Source organism: Mobula hypostoma, chromosome 2 (genome assembly GCF_963921235.1).
Source record: "Mobula hypostoma chromosome 2, sMobHyp1.1, whole genome shotgun sequence".
Taxonomy (NCBI): Eukaryota; Metazoa; Chordata; class Chondrichthyes; order Myliobatiformes; family Myliobatidae; genus Mobula; species Mobula hypostoma.
Window position 1 is genome coordinate 212,233,316 of NC_086098.1, and position 20,764 is coordinate 212,254,079.

The 20,764-nt window shown below is 40.5% G+C and overlaps 1 protein-coding gene across 6 annotated transcripts in view; it reads left to right on the forward strand.

The window, feature by feature from the left end:
- The window catches only part of LOC134336732 (breast carcinoma-amplified sequence 1 homolog), a 152,790-nt gene that overhangs the window by 72,917 nt on the left and 59,109 nt on the right, over positions 1-20,764 (forward strand). The window lies entirely within an intron of this gene.

Below are 20,764 nucleotides of genomic sequence, written 5' to 3' on the forward strand. Positions count from 1 at the left end.
AAGGTTGGTGTTCACTGTATAACTTTCCCTACAGTTGGAATTTGGCTTTGATTTTACTATTAGATTTCTTCCTCTCCAGCCCTTTACTTTTCCTCCCCACCTAGCTTCACCAATCACCTTCTAACTAATCCTCCTTCCCTTACCCCTATCTTTTATTCTGACATCTTCCTCCTTCCTTTCCAGTCCTGAAGAAGGGTCTCAGCCCAAAATGTTGGCTGTTTATTCACTTCCATAGGTGCCACCTGCTGAGTTCCTCCAGCAGTCTGTGTGTTGCTTTGGATTTCCAGCATCTGTAGAATTTTCTGTGTTTATGAAAAGCAAATCCTACTCAAAGGAGTGTTCACCATGAATGTGTGCCATGGACCAGCTGATTCCTATGTCATGTGAACTCAACAAGAGGGCAAACTTGGGGACTGCACGCGATTTGAGTGTTGCATCTCAGGAGTATCAATAATTAGAATATTTCCTAAGCAGTAGCATGGATGTATTTCGCAGGGTTCCCAGGGCACCGTGCACATTTATAAAGAGGAATGGCCCTTGACTACACTTAACATTGGCAGTGACATTTGAAAGAGCAAATTATTTGCAGTGGTTTTTTTTTCATCCTTTGGAAGCATGGCTTCCTACATAAAGCATTAACTGAATCAAACAAATGAATACTTTCAGGAATTGTTGGAAAAAGCCAGCATGTTAGGCAGAACTTTTGGAGAGAAAACACAGTAAATATTTCTTGTCAGATGAACAATCATTGACCTGAAGTGTTAATGTTTCTTTCATACACAAAGCTGAAGACAGAAGCTTTCATTAAAGCTTTAGTGAGCACTAGTATGTTATACATACCACTTTAAATATCTCTTTACTCCAGTAACTCTTACAAATAGCTTTATTGTTTATAGGGTCTCACACACAAAAGCCAAATTTGTCAAAGTGAATTTCCTCAGCAGTGTTTTCACTGTGAGAATATGACCAGGCACTTTCAGTAACAAACTAGACAGACATTGAAGAGCTTAGCTGTGAGACCCCTGCAGACGATCTCTCAGGAAATAACATCATGTTGTTTTCAAAACAGCCAAATCCCTTATAGGTCCCATCCCAGGTTTGAGAATAGTGTGAGATAGGTTGTATTACTTGCCTTACCTCCTTTAGAAACAATGCCACTCAACTTTATAGCCCCTTCCCAACCACAGCATTGATTTTCCTGCACAATGCTCAGCATCCACATCCACACCATTCACCACCACAAAATTTATGTCTTGCTTTGCATAACAATTCCTCTTGACTCCCTGAACTGACCCTAACCAAGGCTTCAACCAAACTGTATGACTGAAGTCCATCTCCAGGCCAAGGCCCTGACCTAGCCCCCAGCCCTTTACCCAATTAATTCTTTGCTTTTCTAACTCTGCAGTGGTATGTGAAAGAAAGAGTGGAACATCCATGCAGCCAGACCCAATGGCTAAAATACTCATTGGCATAGTGTGTCACAACCATTCAGCCAAGCTCCAAGGTCATTCATTGTTCCACTGATGTACAGCAAAGAGCAGCTCATTGTTAACAATGAAATGTGGCTTCACCACATCTATGAACTGAGCCTTTCTCAGAGTTACTCAAGAAAACAGTTGTAATGTTGCACCAATTAGACTCTTCTGCTTGTATTCACTAGTGAAGTCAAATACACTTGAGAAACTGATGCCTATTCAGTTGTAAGGCATTGAAACTAGATATCCACCTCTTCCTGAAAAGGCTTTGTGCTTGTATTTGTGCTGTGTTGTGTGAATCGAAGGGTTTTAGTATCATAAATTAGATTCACACAACACAGAAACAGGCCATTAGATCCACTGAATCCACACACTGACCAGCAAGTACCAGGAGTGATTGATAAGTTTGTGGCCTAAGGTAGGAGTCGTCAATTTTAGAAAACCTAGCACATTTATTTTTCAACATAGTCCCCTCCTACATTTACACACTTAGTCCAGCGGTCGTGAAGCATACAGATCCCTTCTTTGTAGAAGTCGGCGTCTTGGATCTCCAGAAAGTGGTCCACAGCAGAGGTGATTGATAAGTTTGTGGCCTAATGTAGAAGAATACAGCTCTCATTACATGCACTTGCAATTCAACTCTTTGAGTGATTATGGAGGAAGATTGAAGTTAATAAATCATATCCTTCTACCTTAGGCCACAAACTTATCAATCACCCCTGCTGTGGAACACTTTCTGGAGGTCCAAGATGCCGACGTCTACAAAAAAGGGATCCGTATGCTCCACGACCGCTGGACTAAGTGTGTAAATGGAGGAGGGGACTATGTGGAAAAATAAATGTGCTAGCTTTTCTAAAGTTGTCTCCATCTACTTTAGGCCACAAACTTATCAATCACCCCTCATATTATTTGGCACTAATTCCATTTTATTTTCTCCACATTCCCATCAACACCCCTTAGATTCTACCATTCACCTACACACCAGGTGCAAGTTATAATGGCCAGCACATCTTTGAGATGTTTTAAGAAACAAGAGCACTCAGGGTAAACCCACTCATTCACAGAGATCAGGACTGAACCCCAATTGCTGGACTTGGAAGACTGCAGCTCAACAAGTCGCAGAACTGCATGTGTATATTTTGTGTTTTTCAAGGGTCATAAACCCATATCTAACTCAAGAAGGAGGGCTATGCCAATAAACTACTGCAGTTGATTTATTTGCCTTTTCTGGGTATTTAATTTGTCAATGTTTCCATTTTGATCAGCCAATACCCATAGTTCACACAACAGATGGCCAATTTATTCTCCATCCAGCTTTCTGCTGGCTTCCAATAATAAACAAAATCAGTGGAGAAACAATTCCTTTCCAACAGCCTGAGTGACTTTCACCATGCACCCTCATCACTTCTTTAATAACATTTCATTTTGCCTTAGCTTTGACAGTCAATTTTTACTTTTAGGCATGCTTTCTTTCGGATCATTTTTTGCATTTTCATATGCAATAATTACTGTGCTCAGTTCTGGTCACCTCACTACAGGAAGGACGTGGAAACCGTAGAAAAGGTGCAGAGGAGATTTACAAGGATGTTGCCTGGATTGCAGAGCATGTCTTATGAAAACAGTTTGAGTGAACACGGCCTTTTCTCCTTGGAGCGACAGAGGATGAGCGGTGACCTGATAGAGGCATTGATCGTGTGGATAGTCAGAGGCTTTTTCCCAGGGCTGAAATGTCTGCCACAAGAGGACACAAGTTTAAGGTGCTTGGGAGTAGGTACAGAAGAGATGTCAGGGGTAAGTTTTTACTCAGAGAGTGATGAGTGCGTGGAATGGGCCGTCGGCAACGGTGGTGGAGGCGGATATGATAGGGTCTTGTAAGAGACTTTTGGATAGGTACATGAAGCTGAGAAAAATAGAGGGCAATGGGTAACCCTAGGTAATTTCTAAGGTAGGGACATGTTCGGCACTACTTTGTGGGCCGAAGGGCCTGTATTGTGCTGTAGGTTTTCTGTGTTTCTATGTTTCATCCATGAGCCAATTTGTTTCACGGTTGGATATGACCTGTAGAACGTAGATTTTGTAAAGTGTCTTTCATAACATGAATGAAAGAAAGTGAAGGGTTACATTATTCTTTAAATTTAGCATCAGTAAAAATGCAAATGTTGATTTGAGATTCTGTAAATTTGAGTCAATATTTTATATTAAAAACAAAGAATAGTTATCACAATTTTATCTCCTTTACCATAACATTGGAGAGGGATAAGAACAGACAAGTGAGGAAAGCGTTTAATTAGAGTAAGGGGAAGTATGAAGCTATTAGGCAGGAACTTGGAAGTATAAATTGGGAGCAGGTATTCTTAGAGAAATGTATGGCAGAAATGTGGCAAATGTTCAGGGGATATTTGTGTGGCATTCTGCGTAGGTACATTCCAATGAGACAAGGAAAGGATGGTAGGGTACAGGAACCATGGTGTACAAAGGCTGCTGAAAATCTAGTCAAGAAGAAAATTTTACAAAAGGTTCAAAAAAATGATATAATGATGGAGATCTAGAAAATTATAAGGCTAGTAGAAAGGAGCTTAAGAAAGAAATTAGGAGAGCAGAAGGGGCTATGAGAAGGCTTTGGCAAACAGGATTAAGGAAAGCCCCAAGGCAGTCTACAAGTGTGTGAAGAGCAAGAGGATAAGACGTCAGAGAATAGGACCAATCAAGTGTGACAGTGGAAAAGTGTGTATGGAGCCGGAGGAGACAGCAGAGGTACTTAATGAATACTTTGCTTCAGTATTCACTATGGAAAAGGACCTTGGCAATTATAGGGATGACTTACAGTGGACTGAAAAGCTTGAGCATATAGACATTAAGAAAGAGAATGTGCTGGAGCTTTTTGGAAACATCAAGTTAGATAAGTCACCGGGACCGGAAGAGATGCACCCCAGGCTACTGTGGGAGGTGAGGGAGGGGATTGCTGAGCCTCTGGCGATGATCTTTGCATCATCAATGGGGACGGGAGAGGTTCCGGAGGATTGGAGGGTTGTAGATGTTGTTCCGTTATTCAAGAAAAGGAGTAGAGATAGCCCAGAAAATTATAGACCAGTGAGTCTTACTTCAGTGGTTGGTAAGTTGATGAAAAAGATCCTGAGAGGCAAGATTTATGAACATTTGGAGAGGCATAATATAATTTGAAATAGTCAACATGGCTTTGTCAAAGGCAGGTCATACTTTACGAGCCTGATTGAATTTTTTGAGGATGTGACTGAACACATTGATGAAGGTAGAGCAGCAAATATACTGTATATGGATTTCAGCAAGGCATTTGATAAGGCAACCCATGCAAGACTTATTGAGAAAGTATGGAGGCATGGGATCCAAGAGGATCTTGCTTTGTGGATCCAGAATTGGCTTGCCCACAAGAAGACAAAGTGTGGTTGTGTGACCATATTCTGCATGGAGGTTGCTGACCAGTGGTGTGCCTCAGAGATCTGTTCAGGGACCACTTCTCTTTGTGATTTTTATAAATGACCTGGATGAGGAAGTGGAGGGATGGGTTAGTAAGCTTGCTGATGACACAAAGGTTGGAGGTGTTGTGGATAGTGTGGAGGGCTGTCAGAGGTTACAATGAGATATTGATAGTATGCAAAACTGGGCTGAGAAGAGGCAGATGGAAGTCAACCCAGATAAGTGTAAGGTGGTTCATTTTGGTAGGTCAAATATGATGGCACAATGTAGTATTAATGGTAAGACTCTTGGCAGTGTGGAGGATAAGAGGGATCCTGGGGTCCATGTCCATAGGACGCTCAAAGTTGCTTCGCTGGTTGACTGTGTGGTTAAGAAGGCATACAGTGAATTGGCCTTCATCAACAATGGGATTGAGTTCAAGATCCGAGGGATAATATTACTGCTATATAAGACCCTGGTCAGACCCCACTTGGAGTACTGTGCTCAGTTCTGGTCACCTCACTACAGGAAGTATGTGAAAACTATAGAAAAGGTGCAGAAGAGATTTATAAGGACGTTGGCTGGATTGAGGAGCATGTCTTTTATGAGAACAGATTGAGTGAACTCGGCCTTTTTTCCTTGGAGCGACGGCGGATGAGAGGTGACCTGATAGAGGAGTATAAAATGATGAGAGGCATTGATCATGTAGATAGTCAGAGGCTTTTTCCTAAGGCTGAAATGGCTAACATGAGAGGGCACAGTTTTAAGGTGCTTGGCAGCAGGTAAAGAGGAAATATCAGGGGAAAGTTTTTTACGCAGAAAATGGTGAGTGCTTGGAATGGGCTGCTGGCGATGGTGGTGGAGGCAGATACGATAGGGTCTTTTAAGAGACTTTTAGATAGGTGCATGGAGCTAAGGCAAATAGAGGGCTATGGGTAACCCTAGATAAACTGTAAAGTAAGTACATGTTCGGCACAGCTTTGTGGGCCGAAGGGCCTATTTTGTGCTGTAGGTTTTCTATATTTCTATGAAATGCAGCAAGTCTCCAGTGCATTTTCATGTTGTTGTTGATTTCTATGAATTTATGTGACACAGCTGTCAAGAATGTAATAATGTTAGATTTAGTATGGAATGAGGAGGGGTAAGATTGTGGAAATGAAAATTCAGCATTTGCTATTTCTTGACAGTTATCTTATTGTTGCTTCTCACTGTTATCTACCGTAAATGAGCTAGATGTCCTGCATCATTGCCTAACTTGTCAACACTCATTATCTAGGGTCAGTCTAAGAAATGGAAATATGACAACTTTCACCAAAGGCTACAAACATGTATAGCTGTATTAGGGAGGAATTTAGAAAAAAGCAACAAAATTACAACATTTTAATGTTTTTGTGTCAGTATTTTCCACCTCCTACAATTTCAAAGCTTATAAGTTGACAATGCCCTTAACAAAATCTGAGTAAGAAACACCAAAGCAAAATTATTTATTTCGTATTATATACTCAAATGTTACTTTAGATATCTATTCTCTGTTTTAAACAAAATGTTTAAAATCCAAAAATTGCTTCGTTTGTATGGTACAGAAAAAGTTGCATCATTAAAAATTTTCTATAGTCTGTATATCACATTTGGACTTTATGATCAAGAGAACTATCTATTAATCTGTCTCTGTATTTGGATTGCACCTACCGGAAAGTTTACAGCCTTGGTCAGACTGAGCTGTCAAACAAAAGGTATAAGTCATTAATGTTGAGAATAAAAGCAAAAAAAAACTGTATATTGGATTCTGGGCAGTGGAATTTAGCTATATTCTTAGAAAAGCCAGTAATAAGATGTGGTACAGCTGGTCATAATTCTCTAGTTCCACACCCACAGACTGAGTTGGAAACACAATATGGAACACAATATTTTCCTACACCACTCTAAACATAGTCAAGTTATTTGTGCTCTTGCAGTGCAATTCCACAAGTTTTCCTTTTTCCAACGGGAGACCTACAGAAACATATTGTGAAATTGGGTGGTACACTTTGATGTCACTTATGGCAACCTCATTTATGCATGTAAGACATGTGAATTGTACAGACATTGAAGGAGCCCTTAACCAGAGAGTTCAGCATTCTCTAGAATTGTGGTCCACTGCTGTTGAGTCTGTTTCATGCAGCAAGCCATGTCTTTTAATGCAATCTGCCTGGTGTTCACCTCTGCCCCTGATATGCTTAGAGACCCTACACTCAGCCAATTGCTTTCCCCTCCCAACCACCATCAGTACCCAATCATGTGTCTGACACCCCAGGCCTATTACAGGAGAATGGGATTAGTGCAGATGATCATTAAGGTTGGTATAAGGGTGCATTTTTTGGTTCCAGAGGGCTCTACAACACTCTATGACTCATTATAGCCCCCCCACCCCCCAGACTCAAGGCTTGATTCAACCTACCCATTCAATTCATGCACTTCCATGACACCAATCCTTCCAGTAGTCTGCCTGACTGCTGCTCCTGGATTCTCAGTGATAACGCTAACATAGGGATAAACAATCTAGTGCTTTCCTGATGTATATAATGAATAAACTCTTCTCAAGCTTCCAGTTGGGTACAGGTATCGATTTTAATCATTTCTGTGACAAACTCTGCCATCTTCATCAGGGATGATGCCTAGGCGTGTCTAGTCTGGTGGTATATATACACAGTGGAAACCTGACTAACCATTCTGGAGGACTGGATGACAGGGGTATATGACAGACTCTGTATGGCAGAGTCTGTCATCGAAATGTTGGTTAAAGTCGATAACTGTATTCGACTGGAAGCCCAAGAAGAGCTTATTCCAACATAGGCATGTTTCTTTACTCTTTTCTCCAAATGTGCTGGCCAGTGGAGTTTTGTGCTGGTGGAATTTTCCTGATGTTGGCTTTTGACCTGAAATGTTAGCAATTCCTTCTCACCACCCCCAACCACCACCCACAGAAGCTGCTTGTTCCACTGAGTTCCTCGAATAGATTATTTTTTTACTCCAGATTCCAACATCTGTTATCTTACTTGTATTGCCAGAATTTTATGCCAGTGCATCTTGCATCTGCATATGTCTCTCCCCTAAATTAGTAGAAGGATGTTTGGGAAAGTATAAATGGGTATCCATCTACATTCCAACCATCCTTCGAACTGCCATCTGCTCCTCTCCTGTTATCTAATCCCAGCAGACTCCCTTGGACCCTAACCAACTCTTCATTTCAATTTCTGAGTCCAAGACTTTCCTAATATGTTTAAAGCCACCAAACAGTCCCCGATTAGTTCTCATCTCCCAGCTAAAAGGGCATCTTGATGACAATTTACTGCAGTTTATTTTCCTAAAGAGCATCATGATCGTACCCTGAGAGACAGTACTGAAACTGATATCAGTGCTAACACTCTACTGTCAGTAGCACGTCAACCTTTCTCAATTTTTAGGATATGGGTTTTTCAAAGTGCCAGGAATATTTAATTTCAAACTGAATAACATTATCACATGAGGGTGTTTAAATATATCAAAATATCTAGGTTCAAAAATTCTAGTGCTGTCAAGCTGACATTTCAGTGTGCACCCTCTTCTGCAGATTTGAGGACTAAATTGACCTTGTACCTCTGGAGTCAGATCCAGAAGTGAGGCTGAGGAGGAGAGAGAGAGAGATGGTTGCTAGAGGATGAGGGTTAGGTCATCACGGGCAGGATAGGGGATCCTTTTGCAGGTATCACAGCAACGGAATAGCCAAGGTTTGGACCTTGGGGTCATCTTTCTTGGGGATGAGCTTTGGAACATGCTCAAATATGAAATATTATCAGCAGGGGTAATAGTGGAGGTAGGAGTGTAGAGTCTGCAGCCTCCATCAAGCAACAAAGGGTTGCTAGTATAGAGAATGGGTCTTGGAGATTCAGGGCTTCCACAGTATCTCATATTTGGACAGTCATGGAAGTGGTGGTTAAAATGATGAAAGGTAAGCCAGAGACTGAGCATACATGCAGCATTTTATTATGCATAGTTAACATGGGAATGAAGAATGATGGTTTATCTCAAGGCAGTCATCAAAAATCACCTACAATGTTCCAAAAAAGATGTTGCAAATAATGGTGCTTTATGCATAACTAAAGTGAAAATCATTATGTGACTCAGACCAGTGTGTAACCAGTCATACTTCAGCAGTGAAGCAAAGCACGCCAGGAATTGGTGTTACAGGTTAAATCAAAAGCAAAATCTTCAGCCTGTGGAGGGGAGGGAGGGAGGGAACATCGACTCAGACCATGAGAGGCCTGCGTTGGGCATTTTCATGCCTTACAAGGCGCAGATTGGAAGTCTATGTGGGGCGCCACTCCTCGCACAGACTAGAGCAATGTGTGATTAAGTGCCTTGCTGAAGAACACAAACACACTGCCACAGCTGAGGCTCGAACTAGCGACCTTGAGATAACTAGACGAACGCCTTAACCACTTGGCCACGTGCCCAGCCTCTGGAAATCTGAAACAACAATAGAAAATGTTAGGGTCACTCAGCTGGTAAGGTTTCCTCTGTGGAGAGAGATCCCGAATTAATGTTTCAGGTCAAAGTTTCTTCCTCAGAATGAGTTAAATTAATTTTGAATCCCTGAATTGGTCAGTACTCTGCCTTAGATTTTTAAGCATGAATTACCACTAAGTTAACATACTTAAGTGTTGTATGCTAGTTAAATAAGTCATTTTAACTGCATTCTCAAATTCTGCCAGCAATTTTCAAGTGAGTTATACAGATGTCCCATCTCTCCCGGAAGTTCCAGGAGTCTCCCACATATTAGTAGTGGCTCCCTGACATGCAGAAATTATATACAATATCCAGGAAATAGATTTTTTTTGAGAGGGAGAGGGAGAGCGAGCATCCTGATTGGTCTCTCTTCGTGCTAAGAGTGGTCCCCAACCACCGGGCCGTGAGGAAACGATATGAGTCAGCTGCACCTTTCCTCATTCCCTGTCACACACTGTTGAACGAATGCACGCGAGGGCATTACGCACACGAGGTCATTACACGTGTCATCCATGTCAGCGCGGAAAGATCAACTCCTTGAGCTTGCAAATGACGGCAGGCTGAAAAGTATGTTTGACATAACATCTCTGCCGGCATTCTGGATCAAAGTCAATGCTGAATATCCTGAGATAGCCACGAAAGCACTGAAAACATTGCTTCCATTTCCAACATCATATCGCTGCGAAGCAGAGTTTTCTGCAATGAATTCAATAAGAACTAAATTGCAGAATAGACTGGACATACGGAACCCCCTTCGAGTATCGCTGTCTCCCATCACCCCTCGATGGCACCGTCTTGTTGCAGGAAAACAAGTCCAGGGCTCCCACTGATTCAGCAATGTGTTTGGTGTGTTGCAATGATTTTATATGTTCATACGAGGAAAATATGCTCTATGTGTTTAATATCCAAACTGACTGTAAAAGTTTTTATAGATATGTGAAAAGAAAAAGATTGGTTAAGACCAATCTATAGGTCCCTTACAGTCAGAAACAGGTGAATTGATCATGAGGAACAAGGACATGGAAGACCAATTGAATAACTACTTTGGTTCTGTTTTCACTCAGAACATAAATAATCTTCCGGAAATAGTAGGGGACAGAGGGTCCAGTGAGATGGAGGAACTGAGGGAAATACATGTTAGTAGAGAAGTGGTGTTAGGTAAATTGAAGGAATTGAAGGCAGATAAATCCCCAGGGCCAGATGGTCTGCATCCCAGAGTGCTTAAGGAAGTAGCCCAAGAAATAGTGGATGCATTAGTGATAATTTTTCAAAGCTCTTTAGATTCTGGATTAGTTCCTGAGGATAGGAGGGTGGCTAATGTAACCCCGCTCTTTAAAAAAGGAGGGAGAGAGAAACCAGGGAATTATAGACCAGTAAGCCTGACGTCGGTGGTGGGGAAAATGCTAGAGTCAGTTATCAAAGATGTGACAAAAGTCAGCATGGATTTGTGAAAGGAAAATCATGTCTGACGAATCTCATAGAATTTTTTGAGGATGTAACTAGTAGAGTGGATAGGGGAGAACCAGTGGATGTGGTATATTTCGATTTTCAAAAGGCTTCTGACAAGGTCCCACACAGGAGATTAGTGTGCAAACTTAAAGCACACGGTATTGGGGGGTATGGTATTGATGTGGATAGAGAATTGGTTGGCAGACAGGAAGCGAAGAGTGGGAATAAACGGGACCTTTTCAGAATGGCAGGCAGTGACTAGTGGGATACCGCAAGGCTCAGTGCTGGGACCCCTGTTGTTGACGATATATATTAATGACTTAGATGAGGGAATTAAATGCAGCATCTCCAAGTTTGCAGATGACATGAAGCTGGGCGGCAGTGTTAGCTGTGAGGAGGATGCTAAGAGAATGCAGGGTGACTTGGATAGGTTAGGTGAGTGGGCAAATTCATGGCGGATGCAATTTAATGTGGATAAATGTGAGGTTCTTGCCACCAAAGTGGATAACAGGAAAACAGATTATTATCTGAATGGTGGCCGATTAGGAAAAGGGGAGGTGCAACGAGACCTGGGTGTCATTGTACACCAGTCATTGAAAGTGGGCATGCAGGTACAGCAGGCGGTGAAAAAGGCGAATGGAATGCTGGCATTCATAGCGAGAGGATTCGAGTACAGGAGCAGGGAGGTACTACTGCAGTTGTACAAGGCCTTGGTGAGACCACACCTGGAGTATTGTGTGCAGTTTTGGTCCCCTAAAATGAGGAAAGACATTCTTGCCATAGAGGGGGTACAAAGAAGGTTCACCAGATTGATTCCTGGGATGGCAGGACTTTCATATGATGAAAGACTGGATCAACTAGGCTTATACTCTCTGGAATTTAGAAGATTGAGGGGGGATCTGATTGAAATGTATAAAATTCTAAAGGGATTGGACGGGCTAGATGCAGGAAGATTGTTCCCGATGTTGGGGAAGTCCAGAACGAGGGGTCACAGTTTGAGGATAAAGGGGAAGCCTTTTAGGACCGAGATGAGGGAAAACTACTTCACACAGAGAGTGGTGAATCTGTGGAATTCTCTGCCACAGGAAATAGTTGAGGCCAGTTCATTGGCTATATTTAAGAGGGAGTTAGATAAGGCCCTTGTGGCTAAGGGGATCAGGGGGTATGGAGAGAAGGCAGGTATAGGGTTCTGAGTTAGATGATCAGCCATGATCATACTGAATGGTGGTGCAGGCTCAAAGGGCCGAATGGCCTACTCCTGCACCTATTTTCTATGTTTCTATGTTATTTAAAATGTTATGATGCTATTGACTTATAATTGACTTATCACCTATGTTCCAGTCGTGATTAACACCCCCACCCCCAGTTGGCCGGTCTGCAAGAATGTTGTCAATATTAAACCAGTCTGCGGTGCAAAAATGGTTGTGGACCCCTGCTAAATAGACTTATCAGTTTTCTCTGTGGGCGGGCTTTACAGTCGACCTCAAAAATAATGACAGTGTTGCTCGCTGCACTGTTTGCAACAGTGACTTTTCTATTGCCCATGGTGGGTTGAAATGTAAAAGACATGTTGAGGTGAGTTTAACAGGTGTCATTCGTTCATTAGCATAGCTAATGTTACTTAAACTAGCTGGCTGGCTGCTAAGGAGCTACGCTATTGATGTCCTACGTGATGAGGCCAAACTCCCTGTAGACTTGCTTAAAGTTGTAATAGAATAAACATGATAATATAATATAAGTACATATTTTAATGTCACATGTTCTGCATATACCCAACTTGGTTTACAGATTAGACAAAGTCACTAAACAAAGTATTACATACACCCTTGGAGGTCGACGGGAATGCTACCTCCCTGAAATGAGTTTTTGCGGGTGGGATGTCTTGTTATAATTTGCCCTTTGAAATTATAATTGAATTGTAATTGTAAGCGTAGACAGAACATGTACATTGTATATGTGTGTTTATGGTAGCTTTCATATTATATGGAATATACTCATGGTTTTGTAGTCTATTAACTTTCATGGCATAATCCCAAAGATGAATTGGTCTCCTTTGAATTTATTGGCTGAGGCTTCGTTGCTTACCTTGAGAAGTCCACTTGTTTATATAGGGGCATGAATTCTTTGACATCTACCCGAAAGGAGGCATCTTCAACAATACTTTCCTGCCTTATTAATGTATCCACTTGGATTTAAAAATACAAAATACTGATTTGGAAATATGCAAAACATAATGAGAAAGGAAGCCATTTAGTGAATGAGCAACTGATCATCACCTGTTCATAAAGGTGACATGCAATAGATTATTTCACAAAAGCTTCATAAGATAATGATAATAGAAAAATTTCATGAAGGAAATACTTCTTAAATTGGCAATTGCATGCTTCAAAATGTGAAATATAAAATGCTGCTGTAATAAATGAACAAAGTCATGCTTTAAATCTTATGTGACTGAAGTAACGGTGTAGTTACCAGCAAAGGATGATAGTCCATCATGATGATTAGGGCAAACAGCCAAGGTTCATTTGGGAAAGTAAAATGCCGCAGATGATAGAAATTTGAATTACAAACAGAAAGTGTTACTTTCTGTTACTCAGTAATATCTGTGTAAAAGAAACAGAAATAATGTTTTAGGTTGATGATCTTTAATGAGAACCAGGAATAGTTTATATAGGGAGAAATTGATTTAAGATACAGAGAATGGGTTGGGGATGAAGAGAATCAAGTAATGCCTATGGCAGGCTGGACACAAAGTGAAACTGTAAGGTAAATAGTGATAGCTGAAACAGGCTGGCAAATCAGGACACAGGGCAGAGGGAAATAAAACAATGTTGGAATTGAGGGATACTGAACACAACAGTTACTGCATATCTGAAATATATTTTAAAAAGCAGGAAAGATTGCCAATATATCAAGGTGTAAGATAGGGACTGGTAAGTAATGGGTGAACCAGATGGGGATCCTGCCCCTGTTTCCATCTGCCTATCATCCTCTGTCCATCTGGTTCCACTTATAACATACCAGTTTCTATCTCACCCTCCTACAAACTACAACATGTTGGCATTTTTTGCTCTTCTCTCTCAGTCTTAATGTAGGGTCTTGACCTGAAACATTTCTTTTGCTTGGACAGATGTTGCCTGACTAACTGAGTTCTTCCAATTTACGCTTTTTGTTCTAGATTCCAGCATCTGCCATCTCTTTTGTCTTCATTATAGGTTGATGGCTGTTCAGCAGAAATGAACATATTAAGTTAAATAAATATTTTGGATTTTTAGACCCAGCATGTTCATGGTGGGTCATAGAGCTGATACCTCTATTTTAAATATACACTCTATGGCCACTTTATTAGGTACACCTGTACACCTGCTGGTTAATGCAGGTATCTAAGGATCCAATCATGAGGCAGCAATTCAATGCATAGAAGCATGCAGACATGGTCAAGAGATTCATTTGTTGTTTAGACCAAACATCAGAATCAGAAAGAAATGTGATCTAAATAACTTTGACAGTGGAATGATTGTTAGTGCCAGAAGGGGTGGTTTGAATATGTCAGAAACTGCTGATCTCCTATTATCATGCACAACAGTCTCTAGAGTTTACAGAGAATGGTGCAAGAAACAAAAAAAAAAATCAGTGAATGGCAATTCTGTGAGTGAAAATGCTTTGTTAGTGAGAGACGTCAGAGGAGAATGCCCAGGCTGGTGACAGCAACTCAAATAAGCACGCGTTACAACACTTTCTATTAGTCATCCCATTAAGTTCAAAGTAAATTTATTATCTAAGTACAAATATGTCACCATATACAACCCTGAGTTTCATTTTCTTGCAGGCCTACTCAATAAATTCAATAACCATAACAGAATCAATGAAAAACCACATTCAATAGGGTGGACAACCAGTGTGTAAAAGACAACAAGCTGCAAATGTAAAAGAAAAAAAAGGAATGATAATAGTTAAATAAGCAATAAATATTGAGAACATGAGATGAAGAGTCCTTGAAAGTAAGTCCATAGGTTGTAGGAACAGTTTAGTGATGGGGTGAGTGAAGTTAAGTTATCCCCACCGGTTAAAGAGCCTGATGGTTGAAGGGTAATAGCTGTTCCTGAACCCCATGATGTGAGGCCTGAGGCTTATGCACCTTCCTACTGATGGCAGCAGTAAGAAGAGAGCATGACCTGGGTGGTGTGGGTCCCACATGATGGATGCTGCTTTCCTGCGACAATGCTCCTTGTAGAAGTATTCAATGGTGTGGAGGGCTTTACCTGTGATGAACTGGGCCATATTCACTTAATTTTTGTAGATTTTCTATTCAAGGGCATTGGTGTTTCCAAACCAGTTTGTGATGCAGCCAGTTAATATACTCTCCACCACACATCTATAGAAGTTTGTCAAAGTTTTGGATGTCATGCTGAATCTTTGCACATTTCTAAGGAAGTAGAGGCACTGCCATGCTTTCTTTGTAATCACACTTAAGTGCTGAGCCCAGGGGATTGATCCTTTGAAATGACAACACTGAGGAACTTAAAGTTACTAACCCTCTCCACCTCTGATACCCCAATGAGGAATGGCACGCGGACCACTGGCTTTCTATTCCTGAAGACTGGGTTTGCAGTTTTACAGTGCTCAGCCCTAACTTGTTCTAGTCTGTTGTTCTATTGCAGCAGGTAGCCCACTACTTTTAACAATCAAAAGATTGTTGATCCCTTTAAAATAGGCATTTTAGGCAACAAGATCTGAATCAAACTAAGGGAACAAATTCTGCAGCTGTTATTCTTTGCTTTGGGATATTAAGCCTATCCATAGTGTTTCTGACAACTGGAGCAAGAGCTGATAGTCTGCATTTAAACAGCTCATGATCAGCAATGGTATTTGTTGTACAGCTATTTGCTCCTGTTCTCATTTAATTGCCTCTATTGCCCATTGGAGAGATTTCACAAAGTTGTGGATATAAACGTTAACAGATTTATGGCTGTAAAGAAAGCCAGCTATTGAACAGTGCTCATCAAAGATCAAAGTTCAAGGTAAATTTATTATCAAAGTACATATATGATGTCACTATATGCAACCCTGAGATTCATTTCCTAGCGGACATACTCAATAAATCCAACAACCATAATAGAATCAATGAAAACCTGCACCAACGGGGCAGACAACCAGTGTGTAAAAGACAGCAAACTGTGCAAATACAAAATAAAGAAAGAAGAGAAAACAAATACTGTAAATGAGCAATAAATATCAAGAACATGAGATGAGGAGCCCTTGAAAGTGAATCCACTGGTTGTGGGAACAGTTCAGTGATGGGGCAACTAAAGTGGAGTGAATTTTATCCACTGTGGTTCAGAGTCTGGTAGTTAAGAGTAACTGAACCTCATAGTGTGAGTCCTGATACTCCGGTTCCTTCTTACTGACAGCAGCAGCAAGAAGAGAGCCTGGTGGGGGGTTGGGGGGGGTGTGGTTTCCAGATGATGGTTGCTGCTTTCCTGGAATAACGTTCCTTGTAGATGTACTCAGTGGTGGAGAGGGCTTTACCCATGATGGGCTGGGCTGTATCCACTACTTTTTGAAAGACTTTCCATTCAAGGACATTGTTGGTTCCATACCAGACTGGAATGTTGCCGGTCAATATACTCCACCACACATCTATAGAAGTTTGTCAAGGTTGCAGATGTCATGCTGAATCTTCACAAACTCCTAAGGAAGTAGAGGCGCTGCCGTGCTTTCTTCATAATTGCACTTGCATGCTGGGCCCAGGACAGATCCTTGGAAATTATAACACTGTAGAATTTAAAGTTGCTGATCTTCTCCACCTCTGACCCCCGATGAGGCCTGAGTCATGGACCTCTGGTTTCCTCCTCTTAAAGTATTTAACCAGCTCCTTATGGAGCAGGGGCTAAGCACACAGCCTTGTGTTGCACCTGTGCTGATGGAGGTTGTAGAAGGGATGTTGTTGCCAGTCCAAACTGACTGATGTCTGCAAGTGAGGAATTGAGTATCCAATTGCTCATCACCAATGAATGGAGTTAATCATTGAGCCTTGGCATTCCTTATTCATCAAGGTGTTTCATTGAAATCTGTATTTGACCTCACTTTTTATAATCTCATTAGAAAAGCTGAGGTCAAATTGCATGCAAGAATGAATAAGTCTGATATATTCTTTTAGTTTGCACTATTAGTGCCAAAACTTTACAAACTATTCAATATATATTAATAAATTGCTAACATTACCATCACACAATGGTTTAATTGTTTAATTTGCACAATGGCATTACTATCTTTGCAAATTTTATACAGGAGGCGACATGAAGAGAATTGCAATAGAGGCAGTTCTTGCTCAGAACCATTAAAGAGAGTGGATACCAAAACTATAACCACTTCAATACAATAATTACTTTAAAATGTCAGAGCAATTTAAGAAATTATAGAAAATATCAATAAACAAAAGTTTGGAAGGAAGAAGAGAAATATCGTGATCATTTTTAGAATGCTTTGTAGAATAAAATGCCTATTGGTTCAGTCAGAAAAGCTTGTGTGTTAATCCTAGTACTGGCATTCTCCATTATGCTGCAAGTTCTTTTCAAAACATCTGCTGGTGCGGACACAAGCACCTCATTATCCTGTGCTAGCAGCTAGTATTTCAGTAACAATAAATGAGTCATTTTAATAAGACTTTGCTGTTCACTCGGAGTTCAACACTGCACCAATTTACAGTTTATTTTCCAAAGGCCATAAAACAATAATAGTATTTTTCAGCTTTCTCCTTCGTAATTTGTTTTTCTTCTTTGAGTAGAACTGAAAGTATTATGTTTCAAATTCCTCATGGCTCATGAACACTTAGATCATTGAAATTTAAACGATGCTTCTTTATAACCAAGTGCAAAGTATGATTGTTTATATAATATAGAACAGGAGGGCACCAATATACTTTATGTAGACTCCTTTATTACAAAGTGTTTGACAGTGGTGATGTGCATATTTTTAACTTTCCAGAGATATTTCTTTTTTACAATTCACTTATATATTACGTTTGTTCAATGTTTATTATTTTTAGCCTTATTCTTCCAAGCCCCTTTAAAGTAGGTTGCAATGAACTCCTTTCATAGATTTGTGAGAATTGTTCAAGGCAGTTCATAATTTGGCACAAATCAATGTAACTAACTAATGAGCCTACTTTTAATTTTCAGTTTAACTTCACAAAGTAGTTATCAAGTAATGAATGCAATACTAAAATATTATGGATCTATTGCTTTGTAGCCTGCAGCAAGCATGAAATTTAGGAATCTGGGGTTCAAATCTGATGTAAATTATTTGCTGTGATTAAACTGGAAAACACAAATCTGTAATGTTTACAATTGGAGTAAATATTATTTCTTTTCCAAATTGTATATTGATTTATTTCTTTCACTCCAGTTTTCATTCTGTCTTCTCCTTTGTCAGCAACTTCAAATTAAGATAAAGTCATTTTTTTTCAATTCCAATAATCGCTTGAAGCAACAATAAAATCTAAAACTTCTCACTTTGTGTCTAACCACATTGCCTGGTGAGGCAGAATAGTGACAACTTGCATTTATATCCTGTCTTTGATGTGGAAAATTATCCAGAGGCCCCTCATAGAACTAGTTAGATGAATATGAATGCCAAGTTAAGGGCTTGATATTAGGAAGCCCATTGTTTGTTCAGGGGTGGGTTTTAAGGGGAGGCTTTAAAGTGAAGGTCTTTAGGAAAGGTAGCAATGTGGGTGGTAGATGTCACAATCACAACTAGGAAGATGAATAGTGGGAGAGATGCAGAAGAGAAGCAGTTATCAGAGGAAGGGGCTGGTGGAGTGGGATGATGGAAATCAGATAGGTTTCCATCACATGGTCACAGCACCGAAGGCCATTTGATTAGTCCGTCTATGCCTGCTATATTATTTTGGACTTTCCCATAGCCCTGCAACTTTTTTTCTTTTGGATGTTTATCAAACTCTCCTTTTGAATGCTATGGTTGAATCTGCTTGCACAATTACTCCTGAAAGAGCACTGCAGACACTCACCGCACACTGTATATGATTTCTCTTCATGTGTCCTTTAGTCTATTTTCCTATTCACTCTCAATTTGTGTCTCTTACTTTTTGAGCCTTCTGTCAACAGAAAGTTCTCCACCTACTCTCTACTTTCCATGATTTTAAATACCTCCATTTGATTCCTTCCTGACCTTCTTTGACGCAAAGAACACAATCCCAACTTCTCCACCTATCATATAACTAAAACCCTTATTCCTGAAATAACTTTGGTAAGTACCTTCTGCATTTCTCTAATTTCCTTCATATCTTTCTGAAAGTGTGGTACACTTTACTCGAATTACGGCTGGATGATTGGTTTGCAAATGTTTGTTATGACCTCCTTGTTCTTGTACTTATGCATTTAGATTAGTTAAGTGAAGATCGTGAATATGCTTTGTTTCATCTGAAGTAGATGGAATGATTTTCTTACAGTTGTGTTTGCATGTGCAGACATGGAGCTAGTACAAATACAATTCTCATGGTTTACAGAGGCTCCTTTAGAATGTCCCAATCCATTGACTGGTCACATTCAGTTCCTCCAAACTAGTGTAATCAGGCCCATGTTTACCCCTTCCTTCACTCCTCATAGTGAGAATGCAGCAGTGAACCAAACTGGGCTCTACACCCATGTTTGGTCAAATAATATTTGCACTTGCCATCATGCTGCTGAAATTACTGTGCCAAATTTCTGCAATAGTTTTACAATCAAGTCAAACTCTAAAACTAATATAGACTCTGTTGCTATTGATTTCATTTTACCCAGAGTTAAAATGTCCAAAGCTCCCTGCATTGTCATCAAAATGCAAGATACCACAAAATGAAGCTAACTATTCTTCTAAGGTCGGTAAATGACCAGGTATCTACTTCCACTTAACATGTCTTATCATATATTCTCAGCTTTAAAAATCATACATAATTAAAATACTTACAATGCCAGGGGTCTCTGAGCTTTTTTGCACCGCAGACCGGTTTAATATTGACAATATTTTTGCGGACCGGCCGACCTGGGGTGGGGGGAGATGTTAATCACCACGACCGGAATATAGGTGATAAGTCACTTATAAGTGGCTAATACACTCAATTTCGTTTCTAAAGGGTTTATCTAACGAATTTAATAGTAAACACACAGCGCATATTTTCCTCGCATGAATGTAACGATAAGTCAATTATAACAGTGGTCCCAAACCTCCAGGCTGCGGGCTGGTACATTGCCGTGAAGAATACAGCGGTGGCCGGAATGCATCCAGCACATCTTTAAGAAAAAAGCCAAAATAAACAAGCTAATTGATTAGGTGCCACACGGCACATAAATGTCAGCCCAGATCAGAGGCGACACAATTGGCAATCGCCTCTGATCTGGGCCGACATTTACGTGCTGGGCAGCACCTAATCAATTAGCTTGTTTATTTCGGCTTTTTTCTTAAAGATGTACTGGGTGCGTTCTGGCTACCGCTGTACCGTTGCATTCTTCGTGGCCCAGAGGCTGGGATCACTGAATTATAAGTCACTTATAAGTCAATAGCATCATAACATTTTAAGTAATATTTGGATATTAAACACAGCGCATATTTCCCCTGTATGAACATATAAAATCATTGCAACACACCAATATCGCTGAACCAGTGGGAGCCCTGGGCTTGTTTTCCTGCAACAAGACTGTCCCATTGAGGGGTGATGGGAGACAGCGATACTCGAAGGGGGTTCCTTATGTCCAGTCTATCCCGCAATTTAGTATTCATCGCAGAACACTCTGCTTCACAGAGATACGATGTTGGAAATGGAAGCAACGTTTTCAGTGCTTTCGTGGCTATCTCAGGATATTCAGCCTTGACTTTGATCCAGA